Source organism: Heloderma suspectum, chromosome 5 (genome assembly GCF_057233095.1).
Source record: "Heloderma suspectum isolate Gila_16-S chromosome 5, 16-S_ref, whole genome shotgun sequence".
Taxonomy (NCBI): Eukaryota; Metazoa; Chordata; class Lepidosauria; order Squamata; family Helodermatidae; genus Heloderma; species Heloderma suspectum.
In genome coordinates this window covers 131,990,649-132,011,836 of record NC_139462.1, presented here as the reverse complement: position 1 = coordinate 132,011,836, position 21,188 = coordinate 131,990,649, and the positions used below count along the sequence as shown (strand labels likewise).

The 21,188-nt window shown below is 46.2% G+C and overlaps 1 protein-coding gene across 3 annotated transcripts in view; it reads left to right on the top strand.

Annotated features, from left to right (window-relative positions):
* The first annotated feature begins 242 nt into the window (after positions 1-242).
* LOC146344506 (transmembrane protease serine 11A-like) overlaps positions 243-21,188 on the top strand; it is an 84,130-nt gene continuing 63,184 nt past the window's right edge. For 2 of the 3 annotated variants that reach the window (XM_084860384.1, XM_084860386.1), the window contains exon 1: positions 19,010-19,112. The gene's annotated coding sequence lies outside the window, so the exon portion shown is untranslated. Of the gene's footprint in view, positions 351-520; positions 585-19,009; positions 19,113-21,188 lie in introns of those variants that run through there. The other variant, XM_084860383.1, reaches the window with a different exon arrangement.

Below are 21,188 nucleotides of genomic sequence, written 5' to 3'. Positions count from 1 at the left end.
TTGAAATCATACTACGGGGTGAAACTTTTGTCACCAAGACTCGTCCAACTTGTTTTATCTATCTTGTTGGTGGCTTCTTTTTTTATCCTAATCCAGCCCATAAAGAATCAAATCCACACAGTGATGCCACACAACCTACTGTGAGTGTAGCCCGGAGGAGGGAAGGGCTCCTCAGCCTCAGCTATCACCCAACAGGTAAGTGCTCTTTTACTTTTTCAAAAGGCAAGTCAGGAAGGCAGACCACTGCAGAGACACCCACTGGAGCAGTCGGCTTCCATGGCACAGTTTGAGAGACACTGTTCCTTCCCAAGCAGGCTGTGACTGGCTGTGCCATTTTTTTTTAACAAAAGGCAAGTACTAGGACAGTGGAAGCAGTCCAGAAAAGGCAAGAAGAACCATTGCCACAGATGGCTGACCAGGCTTTCTTGGTTTCCTCTGTCTGCCAGCTCAGTATGTTTACAAAGAATATGGAAGTGTGACAAACTGGTGAGATACAATGCCTCATCTTTCTCTCCTGCAGAGGCTGTTGTCTGTATGGATTTCAGGAGGAAGGAGCAGTAAGACCAAGAGGACTAGAAACTGAGGTGGCTATCTTGCTTCTGCACTCTCTTGAAACTGTTTCATTGAATTTGGTGTAAAAATGCTTAGGCTCACAATGCATGATAGGTTCAGTTTTGCATTTTACTAGAGGACTGAATAATTCCTAAATCTCCGGGCAGGATTTCCATTTAGGACCTTTCTTTCTTTCTTTCTTTCTTTCTTTCTTCCTTCCTTCCTTCCTTCCTTCCTTCCTTTCCTTCCTTCCTTCTTTCCTTCCTTCCTTCCAGACAAGGCTTTTATTGGGCAATCACCTTGCCTTATTAATGGGGTTTTACAGGTGGTCCTGATCAAGTAATCTTCCATTTGTAACCCTCCCATGTTTTCCCACCACTTCCCCCAACTTTTTCCTTTCCACAGAAAATCCGTTAAGAAGGGAAAGATGGAAATGGGTGTTTTTAATTGCACTTTTTTTTTTGGTAGCGCTAGGAGCCCTCTGTCTGGAAGCCCCCTTTCTTTCTTTCTTTCTTTCTTTCTTTCTCTCTCTCTCTCTCTCTCTCTCTCTCTCACACACACACACACACACACACACTACATGAGCAATGGTTTGTGATAACTACGCAGAAACTTTCATGTTCAGACTGTGTATCTCTTGAGTATGGGTTGCTTTATTTATTTAGAAGATTTATATATACTGCCCTTCAGCAAAGCTTCCAGAGTGGTTTACAAAAAACTAGAATACCCTTTGTGTGAGCTTTGAGAGGCATTTGGATAGCCTGAAACTGATGTTGCTATTGCTGCAGCTGTGATGAAATTCTATTGAAATGATGGCTGCACTGTATTTTTTTGTGTTATGCTGCACAACTATGAGCTTCTCCAAGTGTATGGAAAAGAGGAATTTTAACTGTTTTACACAGTTAGCAGAATGCTGAACTAGATAGATTTTGGGCTAATGATCATCCAGCAAGGCAATTCTTATGTTCTTAGGATTTGTCAAGTATAGGCTTGCCAGGTCTCTGGTCCTCACCCTGAGTCACCAGATGGGAGGGTGCACAGAAATCTCCAGGCAAGAGCTCTCTGCTGGCTGTGGGTCCTTCCCCGCCCCCACCAAGCAGGAGGAAGAGGAAGTGGATGTGATGGAAAGGAATGGGGGGAGGGCTGCATGAGACAAGTGGCGTCTCCTCTCCGTCCCCCTCCTTCTCCTGTATGGTTCCCTCAGACAGCATCCACAGTGCGCACTCCCTCTCGCCAGCCCGATCTCTGCAGCAGGGAGGGGGACCTGGGATTGCTGGGTTGGCCTGGCGGGTATTGTGACAGGACAGAGTGGGAAGGAAAGACAGAAAGGGAAAAGAAAAGAGCGGGAAAGGGGTGAAAGTGGGGAAAAGGGAGAAAAAGGCAAGAGTGGGAGGAAGAAAAGGGGGGAAGACATGACAAGAGAGAGAAAATAGTTGGGAGGAGGCCCAGGAAGGTGATCCTCCAGAGATCATTTTAAGAGACACCTGATCCCCAATGAGACTTCCTCCCTTGTAAGCGTGTGTGTGTGTGTGAGAGAGAGAAATAGGTCTTTTCCCTCTTCCTTCCCCGCATTTGCTTTCAGCTGGCTTTATCTGTGTTGTTACTTCGGGTACATTTGCGGAGGGGGTGGGGGTTGGTGGGTTGAACTGTTTGTACATTTGGGCCTGGAATCCATTTTGTTTTCCTGTATAATGTATTTGAGTCGCATTGTGAACATGTGCTTTTAAAAATCCTTTATTTCCTTTTGGTGGTACAAATTTACATATATTCCCAGCTAAATTCTTCCTCTTTAATGCTTGCTGGGCCACTAAAAAAACCCACTCTGATTATGTAACTGAAACTCTCTCACTTACAGTTATTGACTCTAAATTCCCTGCTGTCTCAGTTTGCCTGTGTGTGAATGGGTTTCCTGGTCTCCCATCTCCCTTTTATTTACATCTTGGAGAACTGGGCTTGTCTACAAATGCCTTTCTCTGTGTTGTGACATACTCTGGAGAAATTGGGCTGTGTATTTTTTAAGCCACTTTAAAAAAGGCTGCTCTCTGTTGGTTCTGTGAATTTAGTATGCTGCCAAACTCTCTCTCTCTTGCAGTCATTGATGTCAATTGCCTGCTGCCTCAGTTTGCCTGTGTGTGAAATGGGTTTCTCCCCCCCCCACACACACACACACAATTGCTTTCAGTAAGTGGTCTGTGCCCCAAATTGCTTTCTCTGTGTTGTTATTCTGGAGAAATGTCTAGGTGGGGGTGGGGGGTTGGTGGGTTGAACTGTGTAGCAAAAGGCTTGTGTATAGCAAAATAAGTGCCCTTGGGTCCACCTCTGGTGACCCCCCCACAACATCACCACAGCCTGCCCCAGTGACATCACCAGGGTGTGTCCATAGGTTTCAGGTCTGGGCCCTGAAATCTCAGGACCTGGGATGTTCCGGACCTGGCAACCCTAGTTAAGTAGAATCCAGAGGTCTTCCCTCAAGGAAAGACTTTTATTGCAGGAATTCCCATCATTCAAAGCACAATATTTTTTCACTGGTAAAAACAAAAACCTATTCTCTCTACTTGTGAATCCAGTGCTCCATATTTCTATTTCTAGTGCTCTTAAGATTATAGCTGTGTGCCTGTCGGACTGTAACATCAAGTGATGAACCACTCAGTTCTTCCTCCTCTTCTGCTAGCACCATTTCTGACTTTTAAAAAACTTTATGTTATTCAATTATTATCATTCCCTTTTTTAGCAAAGTAGGTCCCCTAGATGCAGATGTGCAGGGAGCCCAAACACATGGCAGAGAAGTTTAGGTAAGAAACTCCCTAGTTTTGCATGAAAATACTGGAAGACAGAAATAGCCACTCACTTCCCCTAAAACCAAAAGGGCCTCAGGACAGCACATAAGCTGCCCTTTGGATTAGAACACTGGCAGCAAAGAAGGGTACAAACCCACAGCTGCCCAGGATTGGCAGTTAAACTGAAGGGAAGCAACCAGCTTTCCAGTCTCAATCTCCTTTCCCCTTTTGGATCCTTTAAGTGGTGAGGCGCGGATGCATCATTGCAGCTAAAGGACTATGGATTTGTGGGAAGGGGATCCCCCCATTCACTAATTATTTTTCACTTGGCCCCACTTACTATTTTAGGCACCCCCCCTTCCCCCCAACCACGATCATTTGGTGATTTCCTGGCTTTTTCTGCAGCGTTTCCCCATTCCAAAGTTTGTTCTTCTCCTGAAGCTCAGTTACTGCAGTAAGAGCTCTAAGGTAAAATATGCTGGGGGAGGTGGGTGGGTTTGTCCCCACCTCCTTTGCCTTCAGCCTATCACTGGAATGCAGCCCCCAAGAAACAGTATCCAGCTCTTGGACTGGAAGAGGTTCCCCACCCCTGTTGTATGGCATGCAAGTCTTTTCCGGGATGGAGGAGAGACAGGTCTAGGGATCCAAGTCAGGATAGTGAGTATCCAAAATAAAGAGAGCACAGGAGGCTCGGTCTTGCTTTCTGTGTGGCTGGTGGGGCCGAGCCAGTCTTCTACTGATTGCAGCCTCTGATTGTGAGTCCTTGACAGTGGGGGTACTTCTCCAAATCCCGGAGGGTCTCTGAGGGTATTCGCTGTGGTGGTTGCTGGCATGTCTGGCCTATGTTGGCATGGAGGGGTTAAATATGCAAGCATGGTATATATAAAGGTTCTGAAAGCATAGTATTGCTGTTGCTCAGGGTCAGGGCTACCATGTATGTAGTTCTGGTTAGAATAAGAGGGTTTTTTTATTGTCAGGAAATGCCCTGATCAGAGTGCCATGCATGCTGCCTATTTAACACTGTCCTTGCACCAAAGTTCCTAGACTTTTAGCCCCTGTATTTCCACTGTGATGAGCAACATGGGCCTGCGCACTGATTGCTACAGCAGAGATGTTTGTGATGTGACGGGGCGAGTCACTTTGTCTCAGTTTTCCAATCTGTACAAATGTAGCTGAAAAAAGTCCCCTTCTTGGTGGTGCATTTTGAGGACCTTCCTTGCCAACTACACACTACATTCTAGCCTGTGTCCCCTACTGAGTTTTAATCAAGATATAATCAAATGTTTGGCCATAGTTTTGGCTAGTAAGGAAAAGTTGTAAGAAACAAAAATCTACAATTTACCATGACATCTTTCTTTGGGATTCGGTATGTGATGTTAAATGTGATCCTTTGTTACCATGCTTGCTTGGGACATATGTCTCTAAATGCATCTGCAGACTCAATGTTCAAAGAACAAGCCTGAACATGAAGGATTGGGAGAACTGGGAGAATTTAGGTGTGGTAGGGGAACTATTTCCCATTGTGATCCTGGCCCGATCTACATGGCCGATTTAGTGCCGCAGGAGAGCACATCAGGGTCATTCACGACAGATGACACTGTTGCCAATCCGCAGCTTCCCTCTGGAAAAGGCGCATTTTCGGAACATCCTTTTAGTGCATCTTTTTTCCTTAAATGCAGCTCCCATGTGGTTCTGCTGCAGTGTGCCCTGTCACCCCGCATTAAATCCTGGGCATGCCTTTGTGACCTGGCTGTGACTTGGTGAACGGGTGGGGCTGGCCCTCCCCCCCATTTCCTCTTTTTCCCCAGTCGCAGTAGGGTGCTTTTGGACACAGGCTTTAGGCTTTCTTTCCCACTTAGAAGTACTTTGCGCTGTTTCATCCTTTCACTATATTGCAGTAGTGCTGTTTTCCCATGCACGAAATGTAGCCTGGTGAGTAACTGCTTCACCCATTCACATTATGCAGCCTGTTTTCCCCATTCATAATAGCACAGTAGTGCTGTTTCAATCATTCACAATAGTGCAGTAGCTGCTTTACACATTCACAGTATATAGCTTGTTTTCCCCATTCATTATCACACAATAGCGCGGTTTTAACGATACACAATAGTGGAGTTGCACTTTTTTGTCATTCACAATAGCACACTAGTGCTGTTTTCACTAGTCACAATATCGCAGTAGTGCTGTTTTCCGTTAACAGTAGCAGAGTAGTCTGCTTTACCCATTCAGAATCTGTAGCCACGCTGTTTTAACCATTCACAATATCACAGTAGCACTCTTTTAATCTTTCACAATATCCTGATGGTGGATGAGAGGGGAGAGTTGTGGGGTAAACTACAGGAGCTTAATTCAGCACTTCCATTAAACTTCCCTGAGGGTTTCCCTTAACATGGCAGGAACAAGCCTCTCTCATTGGCTGAGCAGCACCAGTTCTACTCCCTAGACTCCACCCACCCAACCCCAAAGTATGGCACTCTCAAGTGCCATGTGATCAGAGAAAGCGTTTTTTTAGGTAGCGTATACTCTACTTTTCTTGCTTTGTGTGCCGCTGACGGACTAAAGCGATTTCATTAAAATCTGGATATAACCACAAAACACTTCAAAACCTTCACCATGTAGATTCCACCTCCCCCCGCCCCCCCCCGATTCTGTTCAGCTGAAGGATAGGCTGATGTCTGTCCAGTAGAACTGGCCCAGAAATTAGCACTCTAAGCAAGACACAAGGGTCCCAAGTGTATGCAAAAATGAAGTTTTATCAGAAAAATATAATAAAACAGCAATGAGCAGAGCAGTGCAACCTCCTTAGCCACCTGGGTGCATGTGTGGAGGGGTCTGCTGGGGGTGGGGGGTTGCATCCATGCTGGAGACCCCAGTTATGCACATAGGAAGTTCTGCAGGCGTAACTGTATCACCAATGATGTTCCTGTTGGCAGTTGGCCCAAAATTGGGCATTCCAGGGATAGGGTGGAGGTGGCCTTGGATCTGCTGGAGGATTGCCTGGGGCTGGTGTAATTAATCCCCCACCACTAGGGATGTCAGAGAAATCCGCCACGGATCTCGGTGAGGCCGAATACCAGTGCATTCGGCCCCCCGAAATCTGTGGCAGAACGAAACCCCCCGCCCCACCACCCTGCGAAAGGCACACAAAATGGGACACTTACCTGATGCTGTTTGTGCCGCTTTGAGAATGGCGGCCGCATCTGCGGCCGCCATTCACTTCTCTATTTTTACCATTTGCGTCCCTGCGGAGGCCGTGATAGGCCATGTTAATATTTACATAGCCTATCATGGCAAAAAAAAGGGAATGCAAATGGCGGCCACTGTAGCCGCTGCCATTTGCGTTCCCTTTTTTTTCTGTGATAGGCTACGTAAATATTTACATAGCCTATCACGGCCAAAAAACAGGAACGCAAATGGCGGCCGCTGTAGACGTCGCCATTTGCGTCCGCAGGCTCCACACGGCACCTGCGAATGCACCCGGCCGGCGGCTCTGCGGAGTTGCTGCAGAGCGGAGCCGGCCAGGTTAGGATTTTGGGGGGAGGTGCAGAGCACCTCCCCCCGACTGCAAATCACCCCGTCGAAAAGGTTAGTGACTTTCGTACATCCCTACCCACCCCACCCCCATTAGAACCAATGGGCAGGGAAATGAAGAAAAACAAAGACCTGCAGTGATGGCGGGGATGACGACAAGGTAGCTCTCACTCCCACAGCTCCTGCCACATCCACTGGTAGGGCTTCAAAAGTGGAAGATGATCAGCCATTTTGTACCCCCAACTGAGATTGCACTTTAAATAGTTAACTTTAAGACTTCCAAGGAATGGAGAAAGAAAGAGAAAGAGGGGTTAAGGGTGAATTTGTAGTGTGGTAGAGCAATGTAACTTTGGAGGAAGAGGGAGGGGGAATTCACAGTAGGTTTTAGAATAAGCCGGAAAAGAGATTTAAAGAGAGGGTGAGAGAGAGAATTTATTACTCATCCATCCTTGTGTTTTGTCTGACAAGAGGGAGTGATGGTGAGCCAGAGGTACAAGGGCAGATACTCAGCCAGGAGCTCACAAGCCTCCCAAGGAGGCTTGTGGAGAGAGGACATACAATGGATGTAGAAGCACTACCTTATGTCAGAAAGCTACTGACCACTACACACACTTACACACTTGCAGCTTCCACCCAAAACATACCACAACATCCACTGCTTGCAATACAATTGTATCTGTTCAGAATTGTCAGGCAGAGACTTGCAACTTAAGGATTCAAATCAAGCATTCTTCAGATTACAACACCAACTCAACAAAGCGAAAAAACAGATCCACAAGGCCTGACTGCTACCAACAGCAAGCCCCTACAGGACAGGCCGAGAAGAGAAAACAAGAGGATATCACTTGTTGTCACCTACAGTCCCCCAGCTAAAACCACTCAAATGTATCATCAGGCATCTACAGCCCATCCTGGACAATGAGATTTCCCTTCCACAGAATTTGGGTGGTAGGTCTATACTTGCTTACACACACACACCCTCCTGCCTGCCACACGCTCAATGAAAGCAGCTACCTACCAGCAACACAGAGATACAGGAATCAGACCTTCGGCAGACCCGGGTATCAACTCTGTTGCCATATCTACTCTGGCAGCACTATTCCACGACTCAGGAATGTCATGCACAACAGTAGGGGTTCATACATCTGCTCATCTTCCAATTTGTCACGTGCCATCATTCGCCAACTATGCCCAACTGCATTCTACATAGGACAAATAGGCCAATCTCTACTCCAAAGAAGAAATGGTCAGAAATCTGACATCAGAAATGTCAATATTTTAAAAACCCATGGGGGAACCTTTCAACTGCCCAGGACATTCTGTCACTAACCTTAAAATTACATTCCTGAACAAAGGGACTTCAAAGACAGATTTCATAGTGAAACAGCTAAGCTACAATTTATCAAGAGGTTAAACTCTACTTCCTGTCCTGTGGCTTGAACAGGAATAGAGCTTTTTTTTTTTAAGCACAGTACATGTGTTATTCAGCTCACCAAGATGTGTGTGTTAACTTCTGATAACAGTTTTGTGAGTGGTCACTGTTAATCCATTAATTACCACTGTCTGTAGTTTCTGCATTTCATTTCCCTCTGACCTCCCTGATTACAACCCCCCCCCCCACGTACACATGGGGAACTCAGTTTAACGCTTTGTGCATGTGGTGTAGCAGACTGCAGTCTACAAAAGCTTTAGCTTTATGCTACAATAAATTTGTCAGTCTTTATGCTACAAGACTGTTAGTTGAGTTGTTGCTGCAAGGGACTAGTACATTTACCTCTCTAGCATGTGTTACAGTGGCGAGATCAGCTTTTTCCGGGAAGGGACATAGCTGACACACTAGCTGAACCTGGACAAGGGCACTCCTACCTGGACATCTAGGAGCAATGCTGGGTCATGAAGCATTCCAAAGTGTGAACCTGGACCTTCAGAAGGAGTGCAGCCCCATACAGAACAGATTGTATTTCCAGTCCCATGTCAGCATTCCTACTGACCAATAGTACTTCTGTCTTCTCTGGATTAAAGGATCTCCACTGTGCTTGGCATCAGCCAGAAAGGAGAGATAGAGCTGGGTGCCATCAGCTTATTGATGGCATCCAGACCCTAGATGGCCCCTCCCAATGGCTTCATGTAGATATTAAATAGCATGAGGGACAGAATAAAAACCGAGGGACTTCGTATGCCAGTGGCCAAGGCATCAAACAGTAGTGCCCCAGCACCACCCGCTGGAAGCGCCCCACCAGATAGGACCAGAGCCACCATAAACTGCTACCTCCTAGATCTAGTCTGGCTTGGCACCCCAGAAGGATTCCATGGAAGATGATATCGAAGGTTACAGAGGGCTCCAGGAAAACCAACAGGAAGGCACTCCCACTGCCCGTTCTTAGTACGATAGATCATTAAACAAGGCAGCTAAGGCCGTTTCAGTCCTAAAACAGGGCCTGAACTGCAATGGGAAGGAATCCAAATCATCAGTCTCCTTCAAAAAGCCCAGAGCTGAGTTGCCAGCACTCACCTAACTCTTTATTCAAGAATGGTGAATTGGAGTCTGGCCCATCGTTATCGAGGATGGGCAATGCCCACAGAAGGCTTTTTCATAAAGCTGAAACCTCTTACAAATACTGATTTACCAGCTGAAACAGCCCAGCTCCAAGGCAGCATTCACATTCATATGTGTGGCCAGGCCCTCTCTGAGGTTTTGCACCACCAGGGCGGGCAAGGGTCAAGAAAGCAGGTGGCTGGCTGCAATCCACCAAGCAACACATTCGCTTAGGCTGCAGAAGCTGAAATTTATCCATCAGAATAGGCCAAGCAGACATCTCAGTCACAGCCAGAGGCTCTGCTGTCAATATGGAGTCCAAGTAGAAATGGATGAAAGCAGCTTTATCAGTAAAGTGTTTTGCAAACTGGCCACAGTGCGCTCGAGTGAAGCCCTACCCCCAAAATCCACCAGTCCAGTTGCACTTCTCTCCCTCAGTCATCCCACACCAGATAGAAACCCACTCACTCAGTTCCCACACTGCAGACCCATTAAAAATGCACAGAAAACACACAGAGACGCCTTCTCTCATGATCTCCTGGCCACCCACCCCCACTTGCTTCTCCATGCCTGGCTGGGGTCTCCTCGCTTTCTCCCTCAACCACGTCATGTCACCAGGCCTCTACAGCCTTCCCTAGCTCCAGTCCAACCTCCCCCCCCCAACTGTAATCCCAGCCTGGCTCTTCCTGCTTCCTCCTCCATCCCCTGCCCCCAATCCAGTCACCTCCCAGGCCTCCCTCATGGCTACTTCACATGGAGCTTTTATCCTGTGATTGAGATTGCTCCTTCACAGATCTTTGTGGGCTCTTTACATGACACCATGATCCTTCAAGTTGTCTCCTGCACTAAATGCCCTTTGTTCCGTTTTTAAATAGATTGCAGATAATGAGCTATCAAATTACCCTGTTGTGTTCCACTTCAGTTTCCTCCATGAAAAGAGGAAAACCAGCAAGAAGAGGGCGAGATCAGTGAAAGATAATGGAAGACTCAAATACCGGGAGAAGGAGGGGGGAAGGGGAGGGGGGAAAGGAAGCATGTGTAAAGGGAGTCAGTTGTGATCCTGCATTTAAAACAGAAGCAGAAAGCCCTGTTTTCAATGCAGGATTTAGGCTGGTGTAGAGATGCCCTTAGTGCTGCTTTTCAATCCCAGCATGAGCAAAAAGTCTTCCTCTGCAGGAAGAGACAGGAATTGCCTGTCTGCCAGAGCATGGGGGGGAGAGTAGGGGGGGGGAGTAGCAGCAGAGGCCCTGGGCAGTAGTGATCGGCCCAGAGTCCAGCTGACTAATCTGCCTGGAGCGCAGAGCTGGAGCTCTGCCTGGAGCTGACTAATCGGCTTGGGGTGAGCGGAAGAGGGCAGAGTGGAGGATCAGATGCAAAAGCTTGATTTTTTTAGAAGATTTTTTTTTTAAGTTTAAAAAGGCTGCTACTCAGGTGAATTGTACCCTTCTTTTCCTCAGCCACATGGCTACGTCATGCCTACTACTGTGGACAGAACATATTAGGGTGTTTTTGTATTTTCTTCTCAGTAAGGAAGATCCAGAAACAAGGCTGGGATGTAAACAGAACTTCACTTTATTTCTAAACCCTAAATTTCGATCTGTCATTTTCCCCTCACATTCTCCTTCCTCCCCTTTCTCTCCAATCCCTCCTCCCTCCTCCTGGGACCCTCTAGGGACACAATTCTTAGGGCACAATCCTATGCATGTTTAGACAGGAAAAAGTCCTACAATTCCCAGCATGCCCCAACCAGCTTGGCTGGCTGGGGAATGTTGGGAGTTGTAGGACTTTTTTCTGTCTAAACATGCATAGGATTTCACCTTTAATAACTCAAAACAAGGAAGCACATACAACTATTACAATACAACACATCTCTCTCCTTCAAAATAAAGGTACAATTAATAAAAGCTGGGTTCAAAAGTTAATTACAAAATCTTCAAACCTTCTAGGCAGTTTCTTTTGTCTTGTACTTCTTCTCACATTTGGAGAAACAGCTGAAGACCTGGAGGGCTGAATGCCCTCTGGAATCCTGTCCTGTCCGTCTTCCTCATCAATATTATCTAGGCTTTCTAATCTAAAAGAGAGACCACTGTCTTCTTCATTTGCTGTCTGTTGGTCCTTAACAAGTCTTGAGATGTTCCATTTCTTTTCAACCCTCAAGAACAATCGACTCTCCTCTGATGTCAACAATCTGTAAATACTTTGATTCTCCCTTCTGTGAGGGAATATAACTCATACAAAGTTTCCAGTTTCAAGTTTATGAGCTCTAGCGCCCTTCTTTTGATCTACATATTGTTTATATTTCTTTTGTTTATCTGGGATACGTTCATAAAGTGCCACATCAGGAGGTTTGCACACAGGTTGTGAGCTGGACATGTAGTTAATCTTGTGTTGGCTTTGCATCCTCTTAAAAGCTCGAAAGGTGATACCCCTGTTGTTGAATGTGGTAGTTCTACAGGCAAACAGTGTGTCTCATAAATGATCTTCCCACGGTACCCTTTGTTGATTGATTGGCCAGTTGTAGACTCTCCTTTACAAGTCTGTTCATTCTCTCAGCCAGCCCATTAGCACTTGGTATAAAGAAATGGTTTTGTGTTTGATGCCATTGCTCTGAAGATATGTCTGCATCTCTGTGGACGTTAACTGAATGCCATTGTCTGTTACAAGCTCCTTCTGGAACCCTTCACTGGCAAATATGGAAGTCATGAATTTAATCACCATATGTGTAGTTATTTTTGCAGCAAATGTAACTTCAGGCCACTTAGAATGATAGTCCACCATTACTATAGCATATCTTTGCCCTACTGGCTGATTCTCAAATGGTCCCATTATGTTCAGGGCTAGCTTCTCCCATGGGCAAGAAAGGTACTCCACTGGTGTTAAAGGGGTGCAGTTGGTCTTCAGTGATTTGTCACTGCTGGCACACAGTTCTTAATTATTTCCTCGACTTGTTTGTCCATCCCTGGCCACCAAAAGTCTTGTCTCAATTGTCTTTTGGTAAGACTCATCCCCAGATGTCCTTCATGGGACAAATAAATCAACCTTTCCTGCAAGTTTAATGGAACAACAAGGCGATTATTTCTCAGAACCCATTCATCTACCACTGACAAGTCCTGCAAAACATGTTGGAATGGTTGTAGGTGTTCAGGTAGTTTCTTCTTGAATGGTCATCCTTTAATTATGTGGGGTTTCAATTCATGTAATACTTGGTCTTCCTTTACAGATGCAGACCATTCTGAAGCTGAAATTATCCCCTGAGTGCCTTCAGTGATTTGTGTAATAATAACTTCTCTCTCATCCTCTGATTTCACTTCATCATTTAAGTAAGGGATAGACAGAGGCGATAAGCAGCAGTCACATTCTTGGCTCCAGGCAGATACACAGTTTCAAAATCAAAATCCATCATTCTCACTGCCCATTTAGCAATCCCTGGGGTAGTTCGACCTGAACCTCTTGTGGTAGAGACAGCTGCTAGAGGTTTATGGTCAGACCTTAGAATAAATTTTCTGCCCCATAGGTAGGTCCTAAAATGTCTCACTGAGTCACTGCCCAGAAGCATACTAAAGCCTCTTTTTCTATAACTGAGTAAAATTTCTCTGAGTCAGAGCTCAGAAGACAAAAGCAATGGTGACTTCTTGCCCATTTTTAAGATGAGTCAAAACAGCACATACTCCACACTCACAAGCATCTGTAGTGACTATTGTTTTCTTCTCGGAGTCAAAAGGACTTAGTGCTGGGCTAGTGGAAATAGAATGTTTAATTTCCATGAAACTTCTTTTGCATGCTGTGTCTCGTTCAGATTTTACATCTTTCTTTAGGAGATGGTGAAGAGGAGCTACCTTAGTAGCAAATTGCTTTACAAACTTTGAATAGTACTCACAAAGTCCTAGAAAAGATCGGAGTTTATTATTTATTTATTTGTTTGTTTCATTTTTATACTGCCCAGTAGCTGAAGCTCTCTGGGCAGTTCACAAAAATTAAAACCAAACGGCACAGAATAAAGCAATATAAAATATATAGGACATTAAAACCACAATATAACAATACAACCACAATAAAACCTAGCAGCAGTGCAGGAATTTAAAATACAGATTTAAAACAGCAGAGCTAAAAGTCTAGAAAGTTAAAATGCCTGGGAAAATAAAAAGGTCTTCACCTGGTGCCGAAAGGAAGGAATACAATATAGGTGCCAGGCGAACCTCACTAGGGAGCTCGTTCCACAGCCGGGGTGCCACAGCAGAAAAAGCCCTCCTCCTAGTAGCCACCCGCCTCACTTCCTTTGGCAGGGGCTCACGGAGAAGGGCTGCTGAGGATGATCTTAAGGTCCGGGCAGGCACATATGGAAGAAGGCGATCCTTCAGATAACCTGGCCCCAAGCCGTTAAGGGCTTTAAATGTTAATACCAGCACTTTGAATCGGGCCCGGAAATAGACTGGCAGCCAGTTCAGCTGAAAAAGTACTTGCATAATATGAGCTCGCTGGCCAGTCCCTGTTAACAATCTTGCTGCCCTATTTTGGACCACCTGAAGTTTCCAGACCGTTTTCAAAGGCAGCCCCACATATAACGCATTGCAGTAATCCAGACGAGAAGTTATCAGAGCATGGATCACTGTAGCTAGGCTATCTCTGTCCAGATAAGGGCGCAGTTGGTATACCAGCCTAAGCTGATAAAAAGTGCTCCGTGTCACTGAGTTCACCTGTGCCTCAAGTGACAGTTCTGGATCCAAGAGCACCCCCAAACTACAAACCTGATCCTTTAGGGGGAGAGCAACCCCCTCCAGAACAGGTTGAATATCACCTAGCTGGGCAGATGAACCACCCACTAACAGTACCTCCGTCTTGTCTGGATTGAGTTTCAGTTTATTGGCCCTCATCCAGTCCATTACCGTGCCCAGGCACTGATTCAGAACAGCCACTGCCTCACCTTGGTTTGATGAGAAAGAGAGGTAGAGCTGGGTGTCATCCGCATATTGATGGCACCTCAGCCCACACCTCTGGATAACCTCCCCCAGCGGTTTCATGTAGATGTTAAACAGCATGGGGGATAAAACAGAGCCCTGTGGAACCCCATGGCACAATTGCCATGGCACAGAGCAATAATCCCCCAGCACCACCTTCTGTAATCGGCCATCTAAGTAGGCGCAGAACCACTGCAGTGTAGTGCCTCCAACTCCCAACCCAGACAACCTATCCAGAAGGATACCACGGTCGATGGTTTCAAAAGCTGTTGAGAGGTCCAGGAGAATCAACAAGGTTGCACTCCCCCTGTCCCTCTCCCAGCAGAGGTCATCCCACAGGGCAACCAAGGCAGTTTCTGTTCCAAAACCCGGCCTGAAGCCTGATTGAAATGGATCTAGATAATCTGTTTCATTCAACAGTGCCTGGAGCTGTCCTGCTACCACCCACTCAAGCACCTTGCCCAGGAAGGTGACGTTGGCCACTGGCCTATAATTGTTACCATCCTCTGGGTCCAGGTTAGGCTTTTTGAGGAGTGGTCTGATTACCGCCTCTTTTAAAGCAGCCGGCACCACTCCCTCTCTCAAGGAGGAATTTACAGCCTCCTGGACCCAACCGGACATCCCCTCTTGTTTGATTTAATAAGCCATAAAGGGCAAGGGTCGAGCACACAAGTGGTCGATCGGACTTGGCCAAGCACCTTGTCCGCATCCTCAGGCCTCAGTAACTGAAACTCAGCCAATAAAACTGGACCAGACAGTGCTCTGAACGCCTCTACCAATGGAACTGCATTAATCGTGGTGTCCAATTCATGACGAATCTGAGTGACTTTATCTTCAAAGTGCCTTGCAAATTCATCACAGTGTGCCACCGAGGGTTCCACCATCTCTCTCCCTGGCCCATAATGTAACAGGCCATGAACCACTCAGAAAATCTCTGCTGGACAACACTGAGAAGATGCGATGCTGGTGGAAAATAACTGTCTCTTTGCCACCCTCACCGCCATAGAGAAGGCTCGATAGTGAGCTCTTACCTGTGTTCGGTCAGACTCAGCACAAGTTTTCCTCCACCTGTGTTCTAGCCGTCTCCCCTCTTGCTTCATTGCCCTCAGCTCAGGTGTACACCAAGGAGCTGGCCGAGCTCTGTTCAGAGGGAGAGAGCGCTTGGGTGCGATCGTGTCAACTGCCCCAGTCATCTCTGCATTCCATAGAGCAACCTGGGCTTCGACAGGAGCACCAGCCATACCAGCAGGAAAATCCCCCAGAGCCCCCTGGAATCCATCAGAATCCGTTAGCCTCCAGGGGCAGACCATTTTAATAGGTCCCCCACCCTTGTAGAGGGGGAAGGCTGCCAAAAGTCTAAACTTCAACAGGAAGTGATCTGACCATGACAAAGGGACAGATGTTAATTCCTCCGCTGTCAGATCACCATCCTTCTGCCCAGTCGAGAAAACCAGATCAAGCATGTGTCCTTTTATATGCGTTGGGCCGATGACATGTTGGGACAGCCCCATGGTTGTCATGGTGGCCATGAAGTCCTGAGCTGCCCTGGATACAGTGGCCTCGGCATGGAAGTTGAGAGCCCCCAGGACCATCATCCTAGGGGTCCTCAACACCAAGTCCGACACCACCTCCGTCAGCTCAGGCAGGGAGCCTGATGGGCAGCGGGGTGGGCGGTACACCAACAGAATCCCTAATCTGTCCCGGGTACCCAACACAAGGTGCAAGCACTCAAGATCTGCACTCAAATGAGCGGGAAGCCTAGAGAGGGAGACTGAATTCCTATAGACCATGGCAACGCCCCCTCCCCGACCCTTGAATTGGTGTTGGTGCTGCACTGAGAACCCAGGAGGGCACAGCTGGGAGACAGTGACCCCTCCCAGTTTCCCCACCCAGGTCTCAGTAATACATACCAGGTCAGCCCCCTCATCCACAATCAAATCATGGATGAGGGAGATTTTGTTTTGGACCGACCTGGCATTCAACAGCAGCAGCACCAGACCCGAGGGCAGACTGGTAAGGCCGCCAGGAACCATCAGTTTGAGGGAAGAATCAGAAGAGGGAATAGCAATAAGGTGTCTAGCCCCTCTTCTCCTCAGCTGGCTTGTTAATCCCCCAACACCATACTTCCCCCTGCCCGTGACCACAGTTATGGTGGCACCTCCCCGACCCCCTGAGTTGCTCAATCGTCCTCCCAGGCACATATTAAAATGTTAAGATAGAAAATATACAACAATATAAAAGGAGATAAAAGAGAGCAGCAGCTAAGAAGGAGCAAATAAAATCTACATTTGCCCCTTTCTCCCTGGTCTTTACAGCTGCTGCCCTCTGCTGCTGCTATTTGCTGATGGTATCTGTGGCTGCTGATGTTTCTGGGGAGGTGGTGGGTGGGTCTTCCTGTGCTCCTCCATGCATCTCCAAGTGCGACGCTGAGGCGCTGTCTCTGGCAGCCCTGCCTTAAGTACCTATTTGGCAGGGGTCCAAATACAGGCTCAGGGTCCACCTGGTGCAGCTGGTTTGTCTTTGCTGTCTGGTTCTGGAGCTTCCCAAATGGCTTTTACCAAGTCTTATTTTGGTAATATTCTTCTCTGAGAGATGGTACACCTTAGATAAGTCACTGAATCCATTTTAAATTGACATTTCTCCTTGCTGATGTTGGCATAGTTTGTCTAGGACATTTTTCAAAATGCTATCATGTTCATGCTCATGCTTACTGTAAATCAAAATGTCATCTTGGAAGTATGTAACACCTCTGGTTTCTCCAAATATCACCTGTATCATCCTTGGGAACACTGATGCTGCAGAAGCCAAACCAAATGGCATTCGTTTAAATTGGAATAAGCCCTCGGGGGTAATAAAGGCAGTGTACTTGCGAGATTCTTCTACTAAGGAGATCTGGTGATGAGCTGATGATAAATCAAGTGTGGAAAAAACATTTACTTCCTTAAGAGTTAAGAGCATTTTGTTGATGTTAGGCAGAGGATGACAGTCCACCACCATGTTTGAATTTACATCTCTCAGGTCTACACACATGTGGATGGTGCCATTAGCCTTCCTCGCTATGAGAATGGAAGAGACCCATTCTGAAGCATTAATAGGTTCTATGATATCAGCTTTGCAAAGTTTAAGAATCTCCTCTTTGAGCAGCTTCCTTAGCGCAATAGGTACATTCCAAACTTTGTGTTGTACTGGCTCAGCATTTGCTTTCATTTGAACCTTGTGTTTACATTCCCTGGCAATACCTGGAGTGTTTGTAAAAACATCAGGATATGCAGCACAAATTTCCATGTGGGACTTCAGTGTAGTGTGTAGAACTGGTTCCATGCAGTTAGGATTTAGTGTCATTTGGAGTTCTCTTTGATGGTTCCATCCCAGTATGGAGACACCTCTTTGGGCTACATACATTTTCCCTCATGTACTGCAATCTTTGTATTTCAAATGTGCCATGAAATAGCCTTCACTACTGATGAGAGACCCCACCATATCCTTCTGGGCATATATCTGGAAGATGCAAAGAAGTGGTGGCAGAAAATTATACAGAATACAAATCTGAAGAAATAATAGTATATGGTGAGCCTGAGTCTGCTAGCATCCTTATCTCGAGACCATTGACTTACACGAAGCAATGAGGCATAGAACGGTTTTGTGACACTGAGGATTGTGGCTGAAAGTTGTTCCACATGCTCTGCTTCATTCTCATCAGTAAGGCTTTCTGACACTCTATGAACTGCAGACCTACAGAATCTGGCAAAATGTCCCCTTTAGTGACATTTAGTGCATTTCTTGCATATTGCTGCCTTAGCAGAACAGCCCTAAAAGGCTGCCTTATGATTAGGATTTCCACAGCGGTAGCACTGGTAGTCAGTTTGTGGTTGCAAAGGTACAGAAGCAGTGTGCATTTGCTTGGCACTTTTTTTTGGCTAGCTGTCTTACGTTGTATGGCGTGTACCTCACCTGGGTCTGAGGCATCTAATCTAGCGGAGAATGATTTAGCACACTGGAAGGCACTTTCTATCCTCCCAGCAATTTCCATTGTTTTTTCCAGAGTTAGGTTCCTTTGTCATTAGAAGCTTTCCACAGATTTTAGGGCTGTTTGTTTTCATGACAATTTGATCCCTAATCATCTCCTCTGCAAAGGCTGCAAAAGCACAAGTAGCACTCAACTCACGCACAGCAGCTACATACTGGTCAATGGGCGCCTGAGGTAACTGAGATCAAGAACAGAACTTAAAGCATTCAGAACTTAAAGCATTTAATACATTCAACAATGGATTAAAATGGTCATCCAGGGCTCTTATGGCAGCATCATATGGAGTAGTATCTGGTGGCAAATCAAGGACTGGAGGTAGATATCGGAAGATCCTTTGGCCTTCATGGCCTAGACAATGTAAAAGCAGAGCTTTCTTTTATTCTGATGTAAGGGCACTGCTATCTATAGCCAGGACATAATTATTGAAATATGACTTCCATTGCTCCCATGGAAGTGGTGGATCCCCAGGAGTAGGCAGGAAGAATGCTGGAATCTGTGACATGGTGAAAATTTTCTAGAGTGGCCTGCATGCAAACACTTGAAGAGATGGGAAGTGTATAAGCAGCACGAAAGGAGGCACTGTGCCTTTAAATGTGTAATAGTGAAGGCCTGTAACAATGCCAGGCAAAAAGGAGAGTAAAAATTGCATGCCAGCTTGCAGGGTCTAATGTCTCGCCGCCAAATCGTTTTGTAATTTCTTCTCAGTAAGGAGGATCCAGAAACAAGGTTTGGATGTAAGAGAACTTCACTTTATTTCTAAACTCTAAATTTCTATCTGTCATTTTCCCCTCACATCCTCCTTCCCCCACTATCTCTCCCATCCCTCCTTCCTTCTCCCTCCTCCTGGGACTCTTTAGGGACAAACTTCTTAATAACTCAAAACAAGGAAGTGCATACAACTATTACAATACCACAGATGTTCACAACAAAAAGTGCAATAGGCCTGGGAGGATGGAAGTTCAATTGCAATTCCATATCTACTTTGCAGCAGGAGAACAATGGATGGGTAGCGTTAGGAGCTGTTGGCTTAGACTCCACCCTTATCCTCACCCAGTCCTTTTTTTTTACTTAGTTTATGGCGCAGCCCTATGGAAATAGACGTCAGCCTCCGAAGTCAGAGGCAGCCAAGTATCCAATGCAGGGCAGGCAGAGCACAGAGGGGTCCTCTCCTCCGCGCTCCGCCCACCCTGCTTTTGTGGCTAGACAGCCGATTTTGGCTGTCTAGCCAGGGCACATTGGAGCAGGAGGTGGGGGGCTGTGCAGCGCAAAGGAAGCCACATAAGTGGCTTCCGTAGTCTCCTCCCCTCCCCCGGGAATACCCCCTATTCACCTGTTCCATGCTCTGTGTCCGAGTGTTGAGACTGGTGAGCACTGCGCCAGCTATGAATGGGATGGGGAGGGGAGCACAGTTTCTGGGATCCGAGCTCAAAACTGAGAAATTCTATGGCCCTCTAGACAGTGCCTAGTGCCCATGGGATTGCTGTCTTTATTTATTTAAAACATTTATATACCATCTGTCATCACGTTGTCTTTCAGGGCAGTGTACAACAATACAATAAAGCACAAAGATAACAGCAGCAGACAAAATTCTTGCACAGGACTGACCCGGTTTTCTTCTGCAAAATATTCAGGGGTAGAACTTTACAGCCCAATCAGTATAGCTCCTGGGCCTTACAATCAGATTAGAAGTAATAAAAGGTTGTGCATACCTTTCCATTTTCACTCAGATGGCTTTGCAACTTAGGGCTTGTATATCTTGTCTGTTATTTACCAAAATTAGTAGTGATCATAAGGCTTTGTCATTATCAGTGTTGGGCCTTAGACAGCCACTGAGTGAGAGCCACAAATTAGGAAATACTGTTGTCACCCATATAGGCAAAATCCCAGCCTGACCTGGAAGCTTTTGTAGTCCTTCCAAGCCAGGGGAAGCCAATCACTGGCCTTGCTGGGGAGTGTTCTTCAGGAGCTTCACAGGTACCTTTCACTTCCAGGCTGCAGCCCCAGTGGGTTCCTGCTGGGAGCAGTAGCACATAGCTCTCTGCTGCAGTGGGAGCTTTTAAATAATCAAAACACTGTTCAGAGGCCCAGATTTATTTACAAAATCAGAACACAGGGCACATTAGGAAGAAACCTAAAAAGCATGTTACGTAGTAGTCTGACTTATCCATAATTATTAATTGCAAGGTGTGCTGCTCCCATTCATTTCAATTTGGCTTGTGTAGGAGATATTCCTCGTTGATTGTCCCATACACTGGGATTCGGTCTGAGCTCTGCATGCAGACAGAGTAGTGATGTCATCCAACCCAACAGGAGGAGCCCCCTGGAAGTATTTGTTTTGGGCTTTTGTCCCCTTTAATCTGGCTTTGCTGGAGAAAAACACTTTAGGCAATATTGCAATATGTGTGCTGCCCCCAAAAGAGAATTCCATAATCAGATTTGGATTGTTTTCTGTGGGAGCTTGCAAATGGTTGCTTAAGCATGAACATTCTTATTCAGGGGTCATCTACAATAAAAACATATAAAAGTTTTATACCAGTTTAACTGCTAAGGGTTCATCAAATAATTCTGGGAACTGTAGCTTGGAGAGGGCACTGAAAATTCTCAAGAGATCCTTAGCCTAACTTCACAGACCTACATTTTACAGAATTCCCTGGAGAGATGGTAGGACAAATAAGCCAATGTAAGGGCTTCTACACACAGAGGCTTTTTGTCCCACGATTTTACTGGGCCTTTGGCTTCCGGTTTCTTTCTGGGATTAAGATCGCCCTTTATATGTGCTTCCCTTCCCTCACCCCCTTTCCCCCTTTATC